The sequence below is a fragment of the Engystomops pustulosus genome, unplaced genomic scaffold (assembly GCF_040894005.1).
Source record: "Engystomops pustulosus unplaced genomic scaffold, aEngPut4.maternal MAT_SCAFFOLD_308, whole genome shotgun sequence".
Taxonomy (NCBI): Eukaryota; Metazoa; Chordata; class Amphibia; order Anura; family Leptodactylidae; genus Engystomops; species Engystomops pustulosus.
In genome coordinates, this window is record NW_027285187.1 from 39976 (window position 1) to 60068 (window position 20093).

At 38.3% G+C, this 20093-nt stretch overlaps 29 non-coding genes across 29 annotated transcripts; all 29 read right to left on the minus strand.

Annotated features, from left to right (window-relative positions):
* Positions 1-575: 575 nt before the first annotated feature.
* On the minus strand, positions 576-648 carry TRNAR-CCU (transfer RNA arginine (anticodon CCU)). Its single transcript has one exon. It is a non-coding gene; the product is annotated as a tRNA-Arg (tRNA).
* A 249-nt stretch (positions 649-897) lies between these two features.
* Positions 898-990, minus strand: TRNAI-UAU (transfer RNA isoleucine (anticodon UAU)). The gene is given in 2 exon segments: positions 898-933; positions 953-990. It is a non-coding gene; the product is annotated as a tRNA-Ile (tRNA).
* A 616-nt stretch (positions 991-1606) lies between these two features.
* On the minus strand, positions 1607-1679 carry TRNAR-CCU (transfer RNA arginine (anticodon CCU)). The gene has a single exon. It is a non-coding gene; the product is annotated as a tRNA-Arg (tRNA).
* Positions 1680-1928: 249 nt separating this feature from the next.
* On the minus strand, positions 1929-2021 carry TRNAI-UAU (transfer RNA isoleucine (anticodon UAU)). Its single transcript is given in 2 exon segments — positions 1929-1964; positions 1984-2021. It is a non-coding gene; the product is annotated as a tRNA-Ile (tRNA).
* A 616-nt stretch (positions 2022-2637) lies between these two features.
* Positions 2638-2710, minus strand: TRNAR-CCU (transfer RNA arginine (anticodon CCU)). Its single transcript has one exon. It is a non-coding gene; the product is annotated as a tRNA-Arg (tRNA).
* Positions 2711-2959: 249 nt separating this feature from the next.
* On the minus strand, positions 2960-3052 carry TRNAI-UAU (transfer RNA isoleucine (anticodon UAU)). The gene is given in 2 exon segments: positions 2960-2995; positions 3015-3052. It is a non-coding gene; the product is annotated as a tRNA-Ile (tRNA).
* A 616-nt stretch (positions 3053-3668) lies between these two features.
* Positions 3669-3741, minus strand: TRNAR-CCU (transfer RNA arginine (anticodon CCU)). The gene has a single exon. It is a non-coding gene; the product is annotated as a tRNA-Arg (tRNA).
* A 249-nt stretch (positions 3742-3990) lies between these two features.
* On the minus strand, positions 3991-4083 carry TRNAI-UAU (transfer RNA isoleucine (anticodon UAU)). Its single transcript is given in 2 exon segments — positions 3991-4026; positions 4046-4083. It is a non-coding gene; the product is annotated as a tRNA-Ile (tRNA).
* Positions 4084-4698: 615 nt separating this feature from the next.
* Positions 4699-4771, minus strand: TRNAR-CCU (transfer RNA arginine (anticodon CCU)). The gene has a single exon. It is a non-coding gene; the product is annotated as a tRNA-Arg (tRNA).
* Positions 4772-5020: 249 nt separating this feature from the next.
* TRNAI-UAU (transfer RNA isoleucine (anticodon UAU)) lies at positions 5021-5113 on the minus strand. The gene is given in 2 exon segments: positions 5021-5056; positions 5076-5113. It is a non-coding gene; the product is annotated as a tRNA-Ile (tRNA).
* A 616-nt stretch (positions 5114-5729) lies between these two features.
* TRNAR-CCU (transfer RNA arginine (anticodon CCU)) lies at positions 5730-5802 on the minus strand. Its single transcript has one exon. It is a non-coding gene; the product is annotated as a tRNA-Arg (tRNA).
* Positions 5803-6051: 249 nt separating this feature from the next.
* On the minus strand, positions 6052-6144 carry TRNAI-UAU (transfer RNA isoleucine (anticodon UAU)). Its single transcript is given in 2 exon segments — positions 6052-6087; positions 6107-6144. It is a non-coding gene; the product is annotated as a tRNA-Ile (tRNA).
* Positions 6145-6760: 616 nt separating this feature from the next.
* On the minus strand, positions 6761-6833 carry TRNAR-CCU (transfer RNA arginine (anticodon CCU)). The gene has a single exon. It is a non-coding gene; the product is annotated as a tRNA-Arg (tRNA).
* Positions 6834-7082: 249 nt separating this feature from the next.
* Positions 7083-7175, minus strand: TRNAI-UAU (transfer RNA isoleucine (anticodon UAU)). The gene is given in 2 exon segments: positions 7083-7118; positions 7138-7175. It is a non-coding gene; the product is annotated as a tRNA-Ile (tRNA).
* A 938-nt stretch (positions 7176-8113) lies between these two features.
* Positions 8114-8206, minus strand: TRNAI-UAU (transfer RNA isoleucine (anticodon UAU)). Its single transcript is given in 2 exon segments — positions 8114-8149; positions 8169-8206. It is a non-coding gene; the product is annotated as a tRNA-Ile (tRNA).
* A 937-nt stretch (positions 8207-9143) lies between these two features.
* On the minus strand, positions 9144-9236 carry TRNAI-UAU (transfer RNA isoleucine (anticodon UAU)). Its single transcript is given in 2 exon segments — positions 9144-9179; positions 9199-9236. It is a non-coding gene; the product is annotated as a tRNA-Ile (tRNA).
* Positions 9237-10881: 1645 nt separating this feature from the next.
* Positions 10882-10954, minus strand: TRNAR-CCU (transfer RNA arginine (anticodon CCU)). Its single transcript has one exon. It is a non-coding gene; the product is annotated as a tRNA-Arg (tRNA).
* Positions 10955-11203: 249 nt separating this feature from the next.
* TRNAI-UAU (transfer RNA isoleucine (anticodon UAU)) lies at positions 11204-11296 on the minus strand. Its single transcript is given in 2 exon segments — positions 11204-11239; positions 11259-11296. It is a non-coding gene; the product is annotated as a tRNA-Ile (tRNA).
* A 616-nt stretch (positions 11297-11912) lies between these two features.
* TRNAR-CCU (transfer RNA arginine (anticodon CCU)) lies at positions 11913-11985 on the minus strand. The gene has a single exon. It is a non-coding gene; the product is annotated as a tRNA-Arg (tRNA).
* A 959-nt stretch (positions 11986-12944) lies between these two features.
* On the minus strand, positions 12945-13017 carry TRNAR-CCU (transfer RNA arginine (anticodon CCU)). Its single transcript has one exon. It is a non-coding gene; the product is annotated as a tRNA-Arg (tRNA).
* Positions 13018-13266: 249 nt separating this feature from the next.
* TRNAI-UAU (transfer RNA isoleucine (anticodon UAU)) lies at positions 13267-13359 on the minus strand. Its single transcript is given in 2 exon segments — positions 13267-13302; positions 13322-13359. It is a non-coding gene; the product is annotated as a tRNA-Ile (tRNA).
* A 1646-nt stretch (positions 13360-15005) lies between these two features.
* Positions 15006-15078, minus strand: TRNAR-CCU (transfer RNA arginine (anticodon CCU)). The gene has a single exon. It is a non-coding gene; the product is annotated as a tRNA-Arg (tRNA).
* A 249-nt stretch (positions 15079-15327) lies between these two features.
* TRNAI-UAU (transfer RNA isoleucine (anticodon UAU)) lies at positions 15328-15420 on the minus strand. Its single transcript is given in 2 exon segments — positions 15328-15363; positions 15383-15420. It is a non-coding gene; the product is annotated as a tRNA-Ile (tRNA).
* A 616-nt stretch (positions 15421-16036) lies between these two features.
* TRNAR-CCU (transfer RNA arginine (anticodon CCU)) lies at positions 16037-16109 on the minus strand. The gene has a single exon. It is a non-coding gene; the product is annotated as a tRNA-Arg (tRNA).
* Positions 16110-16358: 249 nt separating this feature from the next.
* TRNAI-UAU (transfer RNA isoleucine (anticodon UAU)) lies at positions 16359-16451 on the minus strand. Its single transcript is given in 2 exon segments — positions 16359-16394; positions 16414-16451. It is a non-coding gene; the product is annotated as a tRNA-Ile (tRNA).
* Positions 16452-18097: 1646 nt separating this feature from the next.
* TRNAR-CCU (transfer RNA arginine (anticodon CCU)) lies at positions 18098-18170 on the minus strand. The gene has a single exon. It is a non-coding gene; the product is annotated as a tRNA-Arg (tRNA).
* Positions 18171-18419: 249 nt separating this feature from the next.
* Positions 18420-18512, minus strand: TRNAI-UAU (transfer RNA isoleucine (anticodon UAU)). The gene is given in 2 exon segments: positions 18420-18455; positions 18475-18512. It is a non-coding gene; the product is annotated as a tRNA-Ile (tRNA).
* A 616-nt stretch (positions 18513-19128) lies between these two features.
* Positions 19129-19201, minus strand: TRNAR-CCU (transfer RNA arginine (anticodon CCU)). The gene has a single exon. It is a non-coding gene; the product is annotated as a tRNA-Arg (tRNA).
* Positions 19202-19450: 249 nt separating this feature from the next.
* TRNAI-UAU (transfer RNA isoleucine (anticodon UAU)) lies at positions 19451-19543 on the minus strand. The gene is given in 2 exon segments: positions 19451-19486; positions 19506-19543. It is a non-coding gene; the product is annotated as a tRNA-Ile (tRNA).
* Between the last annotated feature and the right edge of the window lie 550 nt (positions 19544-20093).

Below are 20093 nucleotides of genomic sequence, written 5' to 3' on the forward strand. Positions count from 1 at the left end.
CCGAAACCAGTAAACTATGGGAATGTTTGAAGTTAGGAGGCTCTTATAGTATTATACTTCAAGTCATGCATTTCCATTTTTTTAATAAAATGAAGTCATACTCTCTACTTTGCTAGCAGGTTTTTTGTTGAAACTGAAATTCCAAATGTTCTCATGGTGTTATACGTTTACTAAGAATTTTGAACTCTAAATGTGTACCAATTAACAGAAGAATATCATCGTGTTTTATTAAATCAAAAGTCGCTATGCTTGCTAATCATTCAGTTGAAAACTTTTCTGTATCTGGATTGTTGTTCACTGTGAATGTGTTTGTGTTGCGGCATAAATGAATAGTAAATGAGTGTATTTTGATTTGACTGTATAACGGAAATGACTGACCCTTTCAAAGCAGTGGAAATGCATGGCGATTCTTGGGACTTAAAGTTTTCATTGTATGTTTAATGTGCTATCAGAATTCCCAAGATCTTTTAAACAAGCATATGGGACCATTAAGAAAAGAAGAAGACGGTTGAGCACTTTAAATCTGGAAGTAAAATAGAGCATGTGTGTGTGCTTTGGTAATCAACAGCCTCAAACACCCCAGATGGGACTTGAACCCACAATCCCTGGCTTAGGAGGCCAGTGCCTTATCCATTAGGCCACTGGGGCTGAACGAGTTATAGCTGAGCACTTAGTTTTTTTTTCTTTTCCAAACAAATCAGTTACTACAATTTGATTTCTAAGAAATGTTCTTGTTTGCAAACTGCAAACTATCTGAAAAACATGGGTGCAGAAGCCAGAAGACATGAAAGCAAAAGAACTAGGCACGTTTCCCCAATGATCATGTTTTGATGCGATGGTGAACCATGAGAGACTTTCTTTGGCAATTGACAAAAATGGATGAAAAGAGGAAAACAATGCTCCAGGTGAGGCTCGAACTCACAACCTCGGCATTGCTCAACAGTTACTGCTTTATAAGTACCGCGCGCTGACCGATTGCGCCACTGGAGCTCTGCTTGGTGTCTGGAAGCTTGCCTTTTTTGCGTCTGTTTCCGAAACCAGTAAACTATGGGAATGTTTGAAGTTAGGAGGCTCTTATAGTATTATACTTCAAGTCATGCATTTCCATTTTTTTAATAAAATGAAGTCATACTCTCTACTTTGCTAGCAGGTTTTTTGTTGAAACTGAAATTCCAAATGTTCTCATGGTGTTATACGTTTACTAAGAATTTTGAACTCTAAATGTGTACCAATTAACAGAAGAATATCATCGTGTTTTATTAAATCAAAAGTCGCTATGCTTGCTAATCATTCAGTTGAAAACTTTTCTGTATCTGGATTGTTGTTCACTGTGAATGTGTTTGTGTTGCGGCATAAATGAATAGTAAATGAGTGTATTTTGATTTGACTGTATAACGGAAATGACTGACCCTTTCAAAGCAGTGGAAATGCATGGCGATTCTTGGGACTTAAAGTTGTCATTGTATGTTTAACGTGCTATCAGAATTCCCAAGATCTTTTGAACAAGCATATGGGACCATTAAGAAATGAAGAAGACGGTTGAGCACTTTAAATCTGGAAGTAAAATAGAGCATGTGTGTGTGCTTTGGTAATCAACAGCCTCAAACACCCCAGATGGGACTCGAACCCACAATCCCTGGCTTAGGAGGCCAGTGCCTTATCCATTAGGCCACTGGGGCTGAACGAGATATAGCTGAGCACTTAGTTTTTTTTTCTTTTCCAAACAAATCAGTTACTACAATTTGATTTCTAAGAAATGTTCTTGTTTGCAAACTGCAAACTATCTGAAAAACATGGGTGCAGAAGCCAGAAGACATGAAAGCAAAAGAACTAGGCACGTTTCCCCAATGATCATGTTTTGATGCGATGGTGAACCATGAGAGACTTTCTTTGGCAATTGACAAAAATGGATGAAAAGAGGAAAACAATACTCCAGGTGAGGCTCGAACTCACAACCTCGGCATTGCTCAACAGTTACTGCTTTATAAGTACCGCGCGCTGACCGATTGCGCCACTGGAGCTCTGCTTGGTGTCTGGAAGCTTGCCTTTTTTGTGTCTGTTTCCAAAACCAGTAAACTATGGGAATGTTTGAAGTTAGGAGGCTCTTATAGTATTATACTTCAAGTCATGCATTTCCATTTTTTTTATAAAATGAAGTCATACTCTCTACTTTGCTAGCAGGTTTTTTGTTGAAACTGAAATTCCAAATGTTCTCATGGTGTTATACGTTTACTAAGAATTTTGAACTCTAAATGTGTACCAATTAACAGAAGAATATCATCGTGTTTTATTAAATCAAAAGTCGCTATGCTTGCTAATCATTCAGTTGAAAACTTTTCTGTATCTGGATTGTAGTTCACTGTGAATGTGTTTGTGTTGCGGCATAAATGAATAGTAAATGAGTGTATTTTGATTTGACTGTATAACGGAAATGACTGACCCTTTCAAAGCAGTGGAAATGCATGGCGATTCTTGGGACTTAAAGTTGTCATTGCATGTTTAATGTGCTATCAGAATTCCCAAGATCTTTTGAACAAGCATATGGGACCATTAAGAAATAAAGAAGATGGTTGAGCACTTTAAATCTGGAAGTAAAAAAGAGCATGTGTGTGTGCTTTGGTAATCAACAGCCTCAAACACTCCAGATGGGACTCGAACCCATAATCCCTGGCTTAGGAGGCCAGTGCCTTATCCATTAGGCCACTGGGGCTGAACGAGATATAGTTGAGCACTTAGTTTTTTTTTCTTTTCCAAACAAATCAGTTACTACAATTTGATTTCTAAGAAATGTTCTTGTTTGCAAACTGCAAACTATCTGAAAAACATGGGTGCAGAAGCCAGAAGACATGAAAGCAAAAGAACTAGGCACGTTTCCCCAATGATCATGTTTTGATGCGATGGTGAACCATGAGAGACTTTCTTTGGCAATTGACAAAAATGGATGAAAAGAGGAAAACAATGCTCCAGGTGAGGCTCGAACTCACAACCTCGGCATTGCTCAACAGTTACTGCTTTATAAGTACCGCGCGCTGACCGATTGCGCCACTGGAGCTCTGCTTGGTGTCTGGAAGCTTGCCTTTTTTGCGTCTGTTTCCGAAACCAGTAAACTATGGGAATGTTTGAAGTTAGGAGGCTCTTATAGTATTATACTTCAAGTCATGCATTTCCATTTTTTTTATAAAATGAAGTCATACTCTCTACTTTGCTAGCAGGTTTTTTGTTGAAACTGAAATTCCAAATGTTCTCATGGTGTTATACGTTTACTAAGAATTTTGAACTCTAAATGTGTACCAATTAACAGAAGAATATCATCGTGTTTTATTAAATCAAAAGTCGCTATGCTTGCTAATCATTCAGTTGAAAACTTTTCTGTATCTGGATTGTTGTTCACTGTGAATGTGTTTGTGTTGCGGCATAAATGAATAGTAAATGAGTGTATTTTGATTTGACTGTATAACGGAAATGACTGACCCTTTCAAAGCAGTGGAAATGCATGGCGATTCTTGGGACTTAAAGTTGTCATTGTATGTTTAATGTGCTATCAGAATTCCCAAGATCTTTTGAACAAGCATATGGGACCATTAAGAAATGAAGAAGATGGTTGAGCACTTTAAATCTGGAAGTAAAATAGAGCATGTGTGTGTGCTTTGGTAATCAACAGCCTCAAACACCCCAGATGGGACTCGAACCCACAATCCCTGGCTTAGGAGGCCAGTGCCTTATCCATTAGGCCACTGGGGCTGAACGAGATATAGCTGAGCACTTAGTTTTTTTTTCTTTTCCAAACAAATCAGTTACTACAATTTGATTTCTAAGAAATGTTCTTGTTTGCAAACTGCAAACTATCTGAAAAACATGGGTGCAGAAGCCAGAAGACATGAAAGCAAAAGAACTAGGCACGTTTCCCCAATGATCATGTTTTGATGCGATGGTGAACCATGAAAGACTTTCTTTGGCAATTGACAAAAATGGATGAAAAGAGGAAAACAATGCTCCAGGTGAGGCTCGAACTCACAACCTCGGCATTGCTCAACAGTTACTGCTTTATAAGTACCGCGCGCTGACCGATTGCGCCACTGGAGCTCTGCTTGGTGTCTGGAAGCTTGCCTTTTTTGCATCCGTTTCAGAAACCAGTAAACTATGGGAATGTTTGAAGTTAGGAGGCTCTTATAGTATTATACTTCAAGTCATGCATTTCCATTTTTTTATAAAATGAAGTCATACTCTCTACTTTGCTAGCAGGTTTTTTGTTGAAACTGAAATTCCAAATGTTCTCATGGTGTTATACGTTTACTAAGAATTTTGAACTTTAAATGTGTACCAATTAACAGAAGAATATCATCGTGTTTTATTAAATCAAAAGTCGCTATGCTTGCTAATCATTCAGTTGAAAACTTTTCTGTATCTGGATTGTTGTTCACTGTGAATGTGTTTGTGTTGCGGCATAAATGAATAGTAAATGAGTGTATTTTGATTTGACTGTATAACGGAAATGACTGACCCTTTCAAAGCAGTGGAAATGCATGGCGATTCTTGGGACTTAAAGTTGTCATTGTATGTTTAATGTGCTATCAGAATTCCCAAGATCTTTTGAACAAGCATATGGGACCATTAAGAAATGAAGAAGACGGTTGAGCACTTTAAATCTGGAAGTAAAATAGAGCATGTGTGTGTGCTTTGGTAATCAACAGCATCAAACACCCCAGATGGGACTTGAACCCACAATCCCTGGCTTAGGAGGTCAGTGCCTTATCCATTAGGCCACTGGGGCTGAATGAGAAATAGCTGAGCACTTAGTTTTTTTTTCTTTTCCAAACAAATCAGTTACTACAATTTGATTTCTAAGAAATGTTCTTGTTTGCAAACTGCAAACTATCTGAAAAACATGGGTGCAGAAGCCAGAAGACATGAAAGCAAAAGAACTAGGCACGTTTCCCCAATGATCATGTTTTGATGCGATGGTGAACCATGAGAGACTTTCTTTGGCAATTGACAAAAATGGATGAAAAGAGGAAAACAATGCTCCAGGTGAGGGTTGAACTCACAACCTCGGCATTGCTCAACAGTTACTGCTTTATAAGTACCGCGCGCTGACCGATTGCGCCACTGGAGCTCTGTTTGGTGTCTGGAAGCTTGCCTTTTTTGCGTCTGTTTCCGAAACCAGTAAACTATGGGAATGTTTGAAGTTAGGAGGCTCTTATAGTATTATACTTCAAGTCATGCATTTCCATTTTTTTAATAAAATGAAGTCATACTCTCTACTTTGCTAGCAGGTTTTTTGTTGAAACTGAAATTCCAAATGTTCTCATGGTGTTATACGTTTACTAACAATTTTGAACTCTAAATGTGTACCAATTAACAGAAGAATATCATCGTGTTTTATTAAATCAAAAGTCGATATGCTTGCTAATCATTCAGTTGAAAACTTTTCTGTATCTGGATTGTTGTTCACTGTGAATGTGTTTGTGTTGTGGCATAAATGAATAGTAAATGAGTGTATTTTGATTTGACTGTATAACGGAAATGACTGACCCTTTCAAAGCAGTGGAAATGCATGGCGATTCTTGGGACTTAAAGTTTTCATTGTATGTTTAATGTGCTATCAGAATTCCCAAGATCTTTTGAACAAGCATATGGGACCATTAACAAATGAAGAAGACGGTTGAGCACTTTAAATCTGGAAGTAAAATAGAGCATGTGTGTGTGCTTTGGTAATCAACAGCCTCAAACACCCCAGATGGGATTCGAACCCACAAACCCTGGCTTAGGAGGCCAGTGCCTTATCCATTAGGCCACTGGGGCTGAACAAGATATAGCTGAGCACTTAGTTTTTTTTTCTTTTCCAAACAAATCAGTTACTACAATTTGATTTCTAAGAAATGTTCTTGTTTGCAAACTGCAAACTATCTGAAAAACATGGGTGCAGAAGCCAGAAGACATGAAAGCAAAAGAACTAGGCACGTTTCCCCAATGATCATGTTTTGATGCGATGGTGAACCATGAGAGACTTTCTTTGGCAATTGACAAAAATGGATGAAAAGAGGAAAACAATGCTCCAGGTGAGGCTCGAACTCACAACCTCGGCATTGCTCAACAGTTACTGCTTTATAAGTACCGCGCGCTGACCGATTGCGCCACTGGAGCTCTGTTTGGTGTCTGGAAGCTTGCCTTTTTTGCGTCTGTTTCCGAAACCAGTAAACTATGGGAATGTTTGAAGTTAGGAGGCTCTTATAGTATTATACTTCAAGTCATGCATTTCCATTTTTTTAATAAAATGAAGTCATACTCTCTACTTTGCTAGCAGGTTTTTTGTTGAAACTGAAATTCCAAATGTTCTCATGGTGTTATACGTTTACTAACAATTTTGAACTCTAAATGTGTACCAATTAACAGAAGAATATCATCGTGTTTTATTAAATCAAAAGTCGCTATGCTTGCTAATCATTCAGTTGAAAACTTTTCTGTATCTGGATTGTTGTTCACTGTGAATGTGTTTGTGTTGTGGCATAAATGAATAGTAAATGAGTGTATTTTGATTTGACTGTATAACGGAAATGACTGACCCTTTCAAAGCAGTGGAAATGCATGGCGATTCTTGGGACTTAAAGTTTTCATTGTATGTTTAATGTGCTATCAGAATTCCCAAGATCTTTTGAACAAGCATATGGGACCATTAACAAATGAAGAAGACGGTTGAGCACTTTAAATCTGGAAGTAAAATAGAGCATGTGTGTGTGCTTTGGTAATCAACAGCCTCAAACACCCCAGATGGGACTCGAACCCACAATCCCTGGCTTAGGAGGCCAGTGCCTTATCCATTAGGCCACTGGGGCTGAACAAGATATAGCTGAGCACTTAGTTTTTTTTTCTTTTCCAAACAAATCAGTTACTACAATTTGATTTCTAAGAAATGTTCTTGTTTGCAAACTGCAAACTATCTGAAAAACATGGGTGCAGAAGCCAGAAGACATGAAAGCAAAAGAACTAGGCACGTTTCCCCAATGATCATGTTTTGATGCGATGGTGAACCATGAGAGACTTTCTTTGGCAATTGACAAAAATGGATGAAAAGAGGAAAACAATGCTCCAGGTGAGGCTCGAACTCACAACCTCGGCATTGCTCAACAGTTACTGCTTTATAAGTACCGCGCGCTGACCGATTGCGCCACTGGAGCTCTGCTTGGTGTCTGGAAGCTTGCCTTTTTTGCGTCTGTTTCCGAAACCAGTAAACTATGGGAATGTTTGAAGTTAGGAGGCTCTTATAGTATTATACTTCAAGTCATGCATTTCCATTTTTTTAATAAAATGAAGTCATACTCTCTACTTTGCTAGCAGGTTTTTTGTTGAAACTGAAATTCCAAATGTTCTCATGGTGTTATACGTTTACTAAGAATTTTGAACTCTAAATGTGTACCAATTAACAGAAGAATATCATCGTGTTTTATTAAATCAAAAGTCGCTATGCTTGCTAATCATTCAGTTGAAAACTTTTCTGTATCTGGATTGTTGTTCACTGTGAATGTGTTTGTGTTGCGGCATAAAGGAATAGTAAATGAGTGTATTTTGATTTGACTGTATAACGGAAATGACTGACCCTTTCAAAGCAGTGGAAATGCATGGCGATTCTTGGGACTTAAAGTTGTCATTGTATGTTTAATGTGCTATCAGAATTCCCAAGATCTTTTGAACAAGCATATGGGACCATTAAGAAATGAAGAAGACGGTTGAGCACTTTAAATCTGGAAGTAAAATAGAGCATGTGTGTGTGCTTTGGTAATCAACAGCCGCAAACACACCAGATGGGACTCGAACCCACAATCCCTGGCTTAGGAGGCCAGTGCCTTATCCATTAGGCCACTGGGGCTGAACGAGATATAGCTGAGCACTTGGTTTTTTTTTCTTTTCCAAACAAATCAGTTACTACAATTTGATTTCTAAGAAATGTTCTTGTTTGCAAACTGCAAACTATCTGAAAAACATGGGTGCAGAAGCCAGAAGACATGAAAGCAAAAGAACTAGGCACGTTTCCCCAATGATCATGTTTTGATGCGATGGTGAACCATGAGAGACTTTCTTTGGCAATTGACAAAAATGGATGAAAAGAGGAAAACAATGCTCCAGGTGAGGCTCGAACTCACAACCTCGGCATTGCTCAACAGTTACTGCTTTATAAGTACCGCACGCTGACCGATTGCGCCACTGGAGCTCTGCTTGGTGTCTGGAAGCTTGCCTTTTTTGCGTCTGTTTCCGAAACCAGTAAACTATGGGAATGTTTGAAGTTAGGAGGCTCTTATAGTATTATACTTCAAGTCATGCATTTCCATTTTTTTAATAAAATGAAGTCATACTCTCTACTTTGCTAGCAGGTTTTTAGTTGAAACTGAAATTCCAAATGTTCTCATGGTGTTATACGTTTACTAAGAATTTTGAACTCTAAATGTGTACCAGTTAACAGAAGAATATCATCGTGTTTTATTAAATCAAAAGTCGCTATGCTTGCTAATCATTCAGTTGAAAACTTTTCTGTATCTGGATTGTTGTTCACTGTGAATGTGTTTGTGTTGCGGCATAAATGAATAGTAAATGAGTGTATTTTGATTTGACTGTATAACGGAAATGACTGACCCTTTCAAAGCAGTGGAAATGCATGGCGATTCTTGGGACTTAAAGTTTTCATTGTATGTTTAATGTGCTATCAGAATTCCCAAGATCTTTTGAACAAGCATATGGGACCATTAAGAAATGAAGAAGATGGTTGAGCACTTTAAATCTGGAAGTAAAAAAGAGCATGTGTGTGTGCTTTGGTAATCAAAAGCCTCAAACACTCCAGATGGGACTCGAACCCACAATCCCTGGCTTAGGAGGCAGTGCCTTATCCATTAGGCCACTGGGGCTGAACGAGATATAGCTGAGCACTTAGTTTTTTTTTCTTTTCCAAACAAATCAGTTACTACAATTTGATTTCTAAGAAATGTTCTTGTTTGCAAACTGTAAACTATCTGAAAAACATGGGTGCAGAAGCCAGAAGACATGAAAGCAAAAGAACTAGGCACGTTTCCCCAATGATCATGTTTTGATGCGATGGTGAACCATGAGAGACTTTCTTTGGCAATTGACAAAAATGGATGAAAAGAGGAAAACAATGCTCCAGGTGAGGCTCGAACTCACAACCTCGGCATTGCTCAACAGTTACTGCTTTATAAGTACCGCGCGCTGACCGATTGCGCCACTGGAGCTCTGCTTGGTGTCTGGAAGCTTGCCTTTTTTGTGTCTGTTTCCGAAACCAGTAAACTATGGGAATGTTTGAAGTTAGGAGGCTCTTATAGTATTATACTTCAAGTCATGCATTTCCATTTTTTTATAAAATGAAGTCATACTCTCTACTTTGCTAGCAGGTTTTTTGTTGAAACTGAAATTCCAAATGTTCTCATGGTGTTATACGTTTACTAAGAATTTTGAACTCTAAATGTGTACCAATTAACAGAAGAATATCATCGTGTTTTATTAAATCAAAAGTCGCTATGCTTGCTAATCATTCAGTTGAAAACTTTTCTGTATCTGGATTGTTGTTCACTGTGAATGTGTTTGTGTTGCAGCATAAATAAATAGTAAATGAGTGTATTTTGATTTGACTGTATAATGGAAATGACTGACCCTTTCAAAGCAGTGGAAATGCATGGCGATTCTTGGGACTTAAAGTTGTCATTGTATGTTTAATGTGCTATCAGAATTCCCAAGATCTTTTGAACAAGCATATGGGACCATTAAGAAATGAAGAAGATGGTTGAGCACTTTAAATCTGGAAGTAAAATAGAGCATGTGTGTGTGCTTTGGTAATCAACAGCCTCAAACACCCCAGATGGGACCCAAACCCACAATCCCTGGCTTAGGAGGCCAGTGCCTTATCCATTAGGCCATTGGGGCTGAACGAGATATAGCCGAGCACTTAGTTTTTTTTTCTTTTCCAAACAAATCAGTTACTACAATTTGATTTCTAAGAAATGTTCTTGTTTGCAAACTGCAAACTACCTAAAAAACATGGGTGCAGAAGCCAGAAGACATGAAAGCAAAAGAACTAGGCACGTTTCCCCAATGATCATGTTTTGATGCGATGGTGAACCATGAGAGACTTTCTTTGGCAATTGACAAAAATGGATGAAAAGAGGAAAACAATGCTCCAGGTGAGGCTCGAACTCACAACCTCGGCATTGCTCAACAGTTACTGCTTTATAAGTACCGCGCGCTGAACGATTGCGCCACTGGAGCTCTGCTTGGTGTCTGGAAGCTTGCCTTTTTTGCGTCTGTTTCCGAAACCAGTAAACTATGGGAATGTTTGAAGTTAGGAGGCTCTTATAGTATTATACTTCAAGTCATGCATTTCCATTTTTTTATAAAATGAAGTCATACTCTCTACTTTGCTAGCAGGTTTTTTGTTGAAACTGAAATTCCAAATGTTCTCATGGTGTTATACGTTTACTAAGAATTTTGAACTCTAAATGTTTACCAATTAACAGAAGAATATCATCGTGTTTTATTAAATCAAAAGTCGCTATGCTTGCTAATCATTCAGTTGAAAACTTTTCTGTATCTGGATTGTTGTTCACTGTGAATGTGTTTGTGTTGCGGCATAAATGAATAGTAAATGAGTGTATTTTGATTTGACTGTATAACGGAAATGACTGACCCTTTCAAAGCAGTGGAAATGCATGGCGATTCTTGGGACTTAAAGTTTTCATTGTATGTTTAATGTGCTATCAGAATTCCCAAGATCGTTTGAACAAGCATATGGGACCATTAAGAAATGAAGAAGACGGTTGAGAACTTTAAATCTGGAAGTAAAACAGAGCATGTGTGTGTGCTTTGGTAATCAACAGCCTCAAACACCCCAGATGGGACTCGAACCCACAATCCCTGGCTTAGGAGGCCAGTGCCTTATCCATTAGGCCACTGGGGCTGAACGAGATATAGCTGAGCACTTAGTTTTTTTTTCTTTTCTAAACAAATCAGTTACTACAATTTGATTTCTAAGAAATGTTCTTGTTTGCAAACTGCAAACTATCTGAAAAACATGGGTGCAGAAGCCAGAAGACATGAAAGCAAAAGAACTAGGCACGTTTCCCCAATGATCATGTTTTGATGCGATGGTGAACCATGAGAGACTTTCTTTGGCAATTGACAAAAATGGATGAAAAGAGGAAAACAATGCTCCAGGTGAGGCTCGAACTCACAACCTCGGCATTGCTCAACAGTTACTGCTTTATAAGTACCGCGCGCTGACCGATTGCGCCACTAGAGCTCTGCTTGGTGTCTGGAAGCTTGCCTTTTTTGCGTCTGTTTCCGAAACCAGTAAACTATGGGAATGTTTGAAGTTAGGAGGCTCTTATAGTATTATACTTCAAGTCATGCATTTCCATTTTTTTTATAAAATGAAGTCATACTCTCTACTTTGCTAGCAGGTTTTTTGTTGAAACTGAAATTCCAAATGTTCTCATGGTGTTATACGTTTACTAAGAATTTTGAACTCTAAATGTGTACCAATTAACAGAAGAATATCATCGTGTTTTATTAAATCAAAAGTCGCTATGCTTGCTAATCATTCAGTTGAAAACTTTTCTGTATCTGGATTGTTGTTCACTGTGAATGTGTTTGTGTTGCGGCATAAATGAATAGTAAATGAGTGTATTTTGATTTGACTGTATAACGGAAATGACTGACCCTTTCAAAGCAGTGGAAATGCATGGCGATTCTTGGGACTTAAAGTTGTCATTGTATGTTTAATGTGCTATCAGAATTCCCAAGATCTTTTGAACAAGCATATGGGACCATTAAGAAATGAAGAAGATGGTTGAGCACTTTAAATCTGGAAGTAAAATAGAGCATGTGTGTGTGCTTTGGTAATCAACAGCCTCAAACACCCCAGATGGGACTCGAACCCACAATCCCTGGCTTAGGAGGCCAGTGCCTTATCCATTAGGCCACTGGGGCTGAACGAGATATAGCTGAGCACTTAGTTTTTTTTTTCTTTTCCAAACAAATCAGTTACTACAATTTGATTTCTAAGAAATGTTCTTGTTTGCAAACTGCAAACTATCTGAAAAACATGGGTGCATAAGCCAGAAGACATGAAAGCAAAAGAACTAGGCACGTTTCCCCAATGATCATGTTTTGATGCGATGGTGAACCATGAGAGACTTTCTTTGGCAATTGACAAAAATGGATGAAAAGAGGAAAACAATGCTCCAGGTGAGGCACGAACTCACAACCTCGGCATTGCTCAACAGTTACTGCTTTATAAGTACCGCGCGCTGACCGATTGCGCCACTGGAGCTCTGTTTGGTGTCTGGAAGCTTGCCTTTTTTGCGTCTGTTTCCGAAACCAGTAAACTATGGGAATGTTTGAAGTTAGGAGGCTCTTATAGTATTATACTTCAAGTCATGCATTTCCATTTTTTTAATAAAATGAAGTCATACTCTCTACTTTGCTAGCAGGTTTTTTGTTGAAACTGAAATTCCAAATGTTCTCATGGTGTTATACGTTTACTAACAATTTTGAACTCTAAATGTGTACCAATTAACAGAAGAATATCATCGTGTTTTATTAAATCAAAAGTCGCTATGCTTGCTAATCATTCAGTTGAAAACTTTTCTGTATCTGGATTGTTGTTCACTGTGAATGTGTTTGTGTTGTGGCATAAATGAATAGTAAATGAGTGTATTTTGATTTGACTGTATAACGGAAATGACTGACCCTTTCAAAGCAGTGGAAATGCATGGCGATTCTTGGGACTTAAAGTTTTCATTGTATGTTTAATGTGCTATCAGAATTCCCAAGATCTTTTGAACAAGCATATGGGACCATTAACAAATGAAGAAGACGGTTGAGCACTTTAAATCTGGAAGTAAAATAGAGCATGTGTGTGTGCTTTGGTAATCAACAGCCTCAAACACCCCAGATGGGACTCGAACCCACAATCCCTGGCTTAGGAGGCCAGTGCCTTATCCATTAGGCCACTGGGGCTGAACAAGATATAGCTGAGCACTTAGTTTTTTTTTCTTTTCCAAACAAATCAGTTACTACAATTTGATTTCTAAGAAATGTTCTTGTTTGCAAACTGCAAACTATCTGAAAAACATGGGTGCAGAAGCCAGAAGACATGAAAGCAAAAGAACTAGGCACGTTTCCCCAATGATCATGTTTTGATGCGATGGTGAACCATGAGAGACTTTCTTTGGCAATTGACAAAAATGGATGAAAAGAGGAAAACAATGCTCCAGGTGAGGCTCGAACTCACAACCTCGGCATTGCTCAACAGTTACTGCTTTATAAGTACCGCGCGCTGACCGATTGCGCCACTGGAGCTCTGCTTGGTGTCTGGAAGCTTGCCTTTTTTGCGTCTGTTTCCGAAACCAGTACACTATGGGAATGTTTGAAGTTAGGAGGCTCTTATAGTATTATACTTCAAGTCATGCATTTCCATTTTTTTAATAAAATGAAGTCATACTCTCTACTTTGCTAGCAGGTTTTTTGTTGAAACTGAAATTCCAAATGTTCTCATGGTGTTATACGTTTACTAACAATTTTGAACTCTAAATGTGTACCAATTAACAGAAGAATATCATCGTGTTTTATTAAATCAAAAGTCGCTATGCTTGCTAATCATTCAGTTGAAAACTTTTCTGTATCTGGATTGTTGTTCACTGTGAATGTGTTTGTGTTGCGGCATAAATGAATAGTAAATGAGTGTATTTTGATTTGACTGTATAACGGAAATGACTGACCCTTTCAAAGCAGTGGAAATGCATGGCGATTCTTGGGACTTAAAGTTGTCATTGTATGTTTAATGTGCTATCAGAATTCCCAAGATCTTTTGAACAAGCATATGGGACCATTAAGAAATGAAGAAGATGGTTGAGCACTTTAAATCTGGAAGTAAAATAGAGCATGTGTGTGTGCTTTGGTAATCAAAATCCTCAAACACCCCACATGGGACCCGAACCCACAATCCCTGGCTTAGGAGGCCAGTGCCTTATCCATTAGGCCACTGGGGCTGAACGAGAAATAGCTGAGCACTTAGTTTTTTTTCTTTTTCAAACAAATCAGTTACTACAATTTGATTTCTAAGAAATGTTCTTGTTTGCAAACTGCAAACTATCTGAAAAACATGGGTGCAGAAGCCAGAAGACATGAAAGCAAAAGAACTAGGCACGTTTCCCCAATGATCATGTTTTGATGCGATGGTGAACCATGAGAGACTTTCTTTGGCAATTGACAAAAATGGATGAAAAGAGGAAAACAATGCTCCAGGTGAGGCTCGAACTCACAACCTCGGCATTGCTCAACAGTTACTGCTTTATAAGTACCGCACGCTGACCGATTGCACCACTGGAGCTCTGCTTGGTGTCTGGAAGCTTGCCTTTTTTGCGTCTGTTTCCGAAACCAGTAAACTATGGGAATGTTTGAAGTTAGGAGGCTCTTATAGTATTATACTTCAAGTCATGCATTTCCATTTTTTTTATAAAATGAAGTCATACTCTCTACTTTGCTAGCAGGTTTTTTGTTGAAACTGAAATTCCAAATGTTCTCATGGTGTTATACGTTTACTAAGAATTTTGAACTCTAAATGTGTACCAATTAACAGAAGAATATCATAGTGTTTTATTAAATCAAAAGTCGCTATGCTTGCTAATCATTCAGTTGAAAACTTTTCTGTATCTGGATTGTTGTTCACTGTGAATGTGTTTGTGTTGCGGCATAAATGAATAGTAAATGAGTGTATTTTGATTTGACTGTATAACGGAAATGACTGACCCTTTCAAAGCAGTGGAAATGCATGGCGATTCTTGGGACTTAAAGTTTTCATTGTATGTTTAATGTGCTATCAGAATTCCCAAGATCTTTTGAACAAGCATATGGGACCATTAAGAAATGAAGAAGACGGTTGAGCACTTTAAATCTGGAAGTAAAATAGAGCATGTGTGTGTGCTTTGGTAATCAACAGGCTCAAACACCCCAGATGGGACTCGAACCCACAATCCCTGGCTTAGGAGGCCAGTGCCTTATCCATTAGGCCACTGGGGCTGAACGAGATATAGCTGAGCACTTAGTTTTTTTTTCTTTTCCAAACAAATCAGTTACTACAATTTGATTTCTAAGAAATGTTCTTGTTTGCAAACTGCAAACTATCTGAAAAACATGGGTGCAGAAGCCAGAAGACATGAAAGCAAAAGAACTAGGCACGTTTCCCCAATGATCATGTTTTGATGCGATGGTGAACCATGAGAGACTTTCTTTGGCAATTGACAAAAATGGATGAAAAGAGGAAAACAATACTCCAGGTGAGGCTCGAACTCACAACCTCGGCATTGCTCAACAGTTACTGCTTTATAAGTACCGCGCGCTGACCGATTGCGCCACTGGAGCTCTGCTTGGTGTCTGGAAGCTTGCCTTTTTTGTGTCTGTTTCCAAAACCAGTAAACTATGGGAATGTTTGAAGTTAGGAGGCTCTTATAGTATTATACTTCAAGTCATGCATTTCCATTTTTTTTATAAAATGAAGTCATACTCTCTACTTTGCTAGCAGGTTTTTTGTTGAAACTGAAATTCCAAATGTTCTCATGGTGTTATTCGTTTACTAAGAATTTTGAACTCTAAATGTGTACCAATTAACAGAAGAATATCATCGTGTTTTATTAAATCAAAAGTCGCTATGCTTGCTAATCATTCAGTTGAAAACTTTTCTGTATCTGGATTGTAGTTCACTGTGAATGTGTTTGTGTTGCGGCATAAATGAATAGTAAATGAGTGTATTTTGATTTGACTGTATAACGGAAATGACTGACCCTTTCAAAGCAGTGGAAATGCATGGCGATTCTTGGGACTTAAAGTTGTCATTGCATGTTTAATGTGCTATCAGAATTCCCAAGATCTTTTGAACAAGCATATGGGACCATTAAGAAATGAAGAAGATGGTTGAGCACTTTAAATCTGGAAGTAAAAAAGAGCATGTGTGTGTGCTTTGGTAATCAACAGCCTCAAACACTCCAGATGGGACTCGAACCCACAATCCCTGGCTTAGGAGGCCAGTGCCTTATCCATTAGGCCACTGGGGCTGAACGAGATATAGTTGAGCACTTAGTTTTTTTTTCTTTTCCAAACAAATCAGTTACTACAATTTGATTTCTAAGAAATGTTCTTGTTTGCAAACTGCAAACTATCTGAAAAACATGGGTGCAGAAGCCAGAAGACATGAAAGCAAAAGAACTAGGCACGTTTCCCCAATGATCATGTTTTGATGCGATGGTGAACCATGAGAGACTTTCTTTGGCAATTGACAAAAATGGATGAAAAGAGGAAAACAATGCTCCAGGTGAGGCTCGAACTCACAACCTCGGCATTGCTCAACAGTTACTGCTTTATAAGTACCGCGCGCTGACCGATTGCGCCACTGGAGCTCTGCTTGGTGTCTGGAAGCTTGCCTTTTTTGCGTCTGTTTCCGAAACCAGTACACTATGGGAATGTTTGAAGTTAGGAGGCTCTTGTAGTATTATACTTCAAGTCATGCATTTCCATTTTTTTAATAAAATGAAGTCATACTCTCTACTTTGCTAGCAGGTTTTTTGTTGAAACTGAAATTCCAAATGTTCTCATGGTGTTATACGTTTACTAACAATTTTGAACTCTAAATGTGTACCAATTAACAGAAGAATATCATCGTGTTTTATTAAATCAAAAGTCGCTATGCTTGCTAATCATTCAGTTGAAAACTTTTCTGTATCTGGATTGTTGTTCACTGTGAATGTGTTTGTGTTGCGGCATAAATGAATAGTAAATGAGTGTATTTTGATTTGACTGTATAACGGAAATGACTGACCCTTTCAAAGCAGTGGAAATGCATGGCGATTCTTGGGACTTAAAGTTGTCATTGTATGTTTAATGTGCTATCAGAATTCCCAAGATCTTTTGAACAAGCATATGGGACCATTAAGAAATGAAGAAGATGGTTGAGCACTTTAAATCTGGAAGTAAAATAGAGCATGTGTGTGTGCTTTGGTAATCAAAATCCTCAAACACCCCACATGGGACCCGAACCCACAATCCCTGGCTTAGGAGGCCAGTGCCTTATCCATTAGGCCACTGGGGCTGAACGAGAAATAGCTGAGCACTTAGTTTTTTTTCTTTTTCAAACAAATCAGTTACTACAATTTGATTTCTAAGAAATGTTCTTGTTTGCAAACTGCAAACTATCTGAAAAACATGGGTGCAGAAGCCAGAAGACATGAAAGCAAAAGAACTAGGCACGTTTCCCCAATGATCATGTTTTGATGCGATGGTGAACCATGAGAGACTTTCTTTGGCAATTGACAAAAATGGATGAAAAGAGGAAAACAATGCTCCAGGTGAGGCTCGAACTCACAACCTCGGCATTGCTCAACAGTTACTGCTTTATAAGTACCGCACGCTGACCGATTGCACCACTGGAGCTCTGCTTGGTGTCTGGAAGCTTGCCTTTTTTGCGTCTGTTTCCGAAACCAGTAAACTATGGGAATGTTTGAAGTTAGGAGGCTCTTATAGTATTATACTTCAAGTCATGCATTTCCATTTTTTTTATAAAATGAAGTCATACTCTCTACTTTGCTAGCAGGTTTTTTGTTGAAACTGAAATTCCAAATGTTCTCATGGTGTTATACGTTTACTAAGAATTTTGAACTCTAAATGTGTACCAATTAACAGAAGAATATCATAGTGTTTTATTAAATCAAAAGTCGCTATGCTTGCTAATCATTCAGTTGAAAACTTTTCTGTATCTGGATTGTTGTTCACTGTGAATGTGTTTGTGTTGCGGCATAAATGAATAGTAAATGAGTGTATTTTGATTTGACTGTATAACGGAAATGACTGACCCTTTCAAAGCAGTGGAAATGCATGGCGATTCTTGGGACTTAAAGTTTTCATTGTATGTTTAATGTGCTATCAGAATTCCCAAGATCTTTTGAACAAGCATATGGGACCATTAAGAAATGAAGAAGACGGTTGAGCACTTTAAATCTGGAAGTAAAATAGAGCATGTGTGTGTGCTTTGGTAATCAACAGGCTCAAACACCCCAGATGGGACTCGAACCCACAATCCCTGGCTTAGGAGGCCAGTGCCTTATCCATTAGGCCACTGGGGCTGAACGAGATATAGCTGAGCACTTAGTTTTTTTTTCTTTTCCAAACAAATCAGTTACTACAATTTGATTTCTAAGAAATGTTCTTGTTTGCAAACTGCAAACTATCTGAAAAACATGGGTGCAGAAGCCAGAAGACATGAAAGCAAAAGAACTAGGCACGTTTCCCCAATGATCATGTTTTGATGCGATGGTGAACCATGAGAGACTTTCTTTGGCAATTGACAAAAATGGATGAAAAGAGGAAAACAATACTCCAGGTGAGGCTCGAACTCACAACCTCGGCATTGCTCAACAGTTACTGCTTTATAAGTACCGCGCGCTGACCGATTGCGCCACTGGAGCTCTGCTTGGTGTCTGGAAGCTTGCCTTTTTTGTGTCTGTTTCCAAAACCAGTAAACTATGGGAATGTTTGAAGTTAGGAGGCTCTTATAGTATTATACTTCAAGTCATGCATTTCCATTTTTTTTATAAAATGAAGTCATACTCTCTACTTTGCTAGCAGGTTTTTTGTTGAAACTGAAATTCCAAATGTTCTCATGGTGTTATTCGTTTACTAAGAATTTTGAACTCTAAATGTGTACCAATTAACAGAAGAATATCATCGTGTTTTATTAAATCAAAAGTCGCTATGCTTGCTAATCATTCAGTTGAAAACTTTTCTGTATCTGGATTGTAGTTCACTGTGAATGTGTTTGTGTTGCGGCATAAATGAATAGTAAATGAGTGTATTTTGATTTGACTGTATAACGGAAATGACTGACCCTTTCAAAGCAGTGGAAATGCATGGCGATTCTTGGGACTTAAAGTTGTCATTGCATGTTTAATGTGCTATCAGAATTCCCAAGATCTTTTGAACAAGCATATGGGACCATTAAGAAATGAAGAAGATGGTTGAGCACTTTAAATCTGGAAGTAAAAAAGAGCATGTGTGTGTGCTTTGGTAATCAACAGCCTCAAACACTCCAGATGGGACTCGAACCCACAATCCCTGGCTTAGGAGGCCAGTGCCTTATCCATTAGGCCACTGGGGCTGAACGAGATATAGTTGAGCACTTAGTTTTTTTTTCTTTTCCAAACAAATCAGTTACTACAATTTGATTTCTAAGAAATGTTCTTGTTTGCAAACTGCAAACTATCTGAAAAACATGGGTGCAGAAGCCAGAAGACATGAAAGCAAAAGAACTAGGCACGTTTCCCCAATGATCATGTTTTGATGCGATGGTGAACCATGAGAGACTTTCTTTGGCAATTGACAAAAATGGATGAAAAGAGGAAAACAATGCTCCAGGTGAGGCTCGAACTCACAACCTCGGCATTGCTCAACAGTTACTGCTTTATAAGTACCGCGCGCTGACCGATTGCGCCACTGGAGCTCTGCTTGGTGTCTGGAAGCTTGCCTTTTTTGCGTCTGTTTCCGAAACCAGTAAACTATGGGAATGTTTGAAGTTAGGAGGCTCTTATAGTATTATACTTCAAGTCATGCATTTCCATTTTTTTATAAAATGAAGTCATACTCTCTACTTTGCTAGCAGGTTTTTTGTTGAAACTGAAATTCCAAATGTTCTCATGGTGTTATACGTTTACTAAGAATTTTGAACTCTAAATGTGTACCAATTAACAGAAGAATATCATCGTGTTTTATTAAATCAAAAGTCGCTATGCTTGCTAATCATTCAGTTGAAAACTTTTCTGTATCTGGATTGTTGTTCACTGTGAATGTGTTTGTGTTGCGGCATAAATGAATAGTAAATGAGTGTATTTTGATTTGACTGTATAACGGAAATGACTGACCCTTTCAAAGCAGTGGAAATGCATGGCGATTCTTGGGACTTAAAGTTTTCATTGTATGTTTAATGTGCTTTCAGAATTCCCAAGATCTTTTGAACAAGCATATGGGACCATTAAGAAATGAAGAAGACGGTT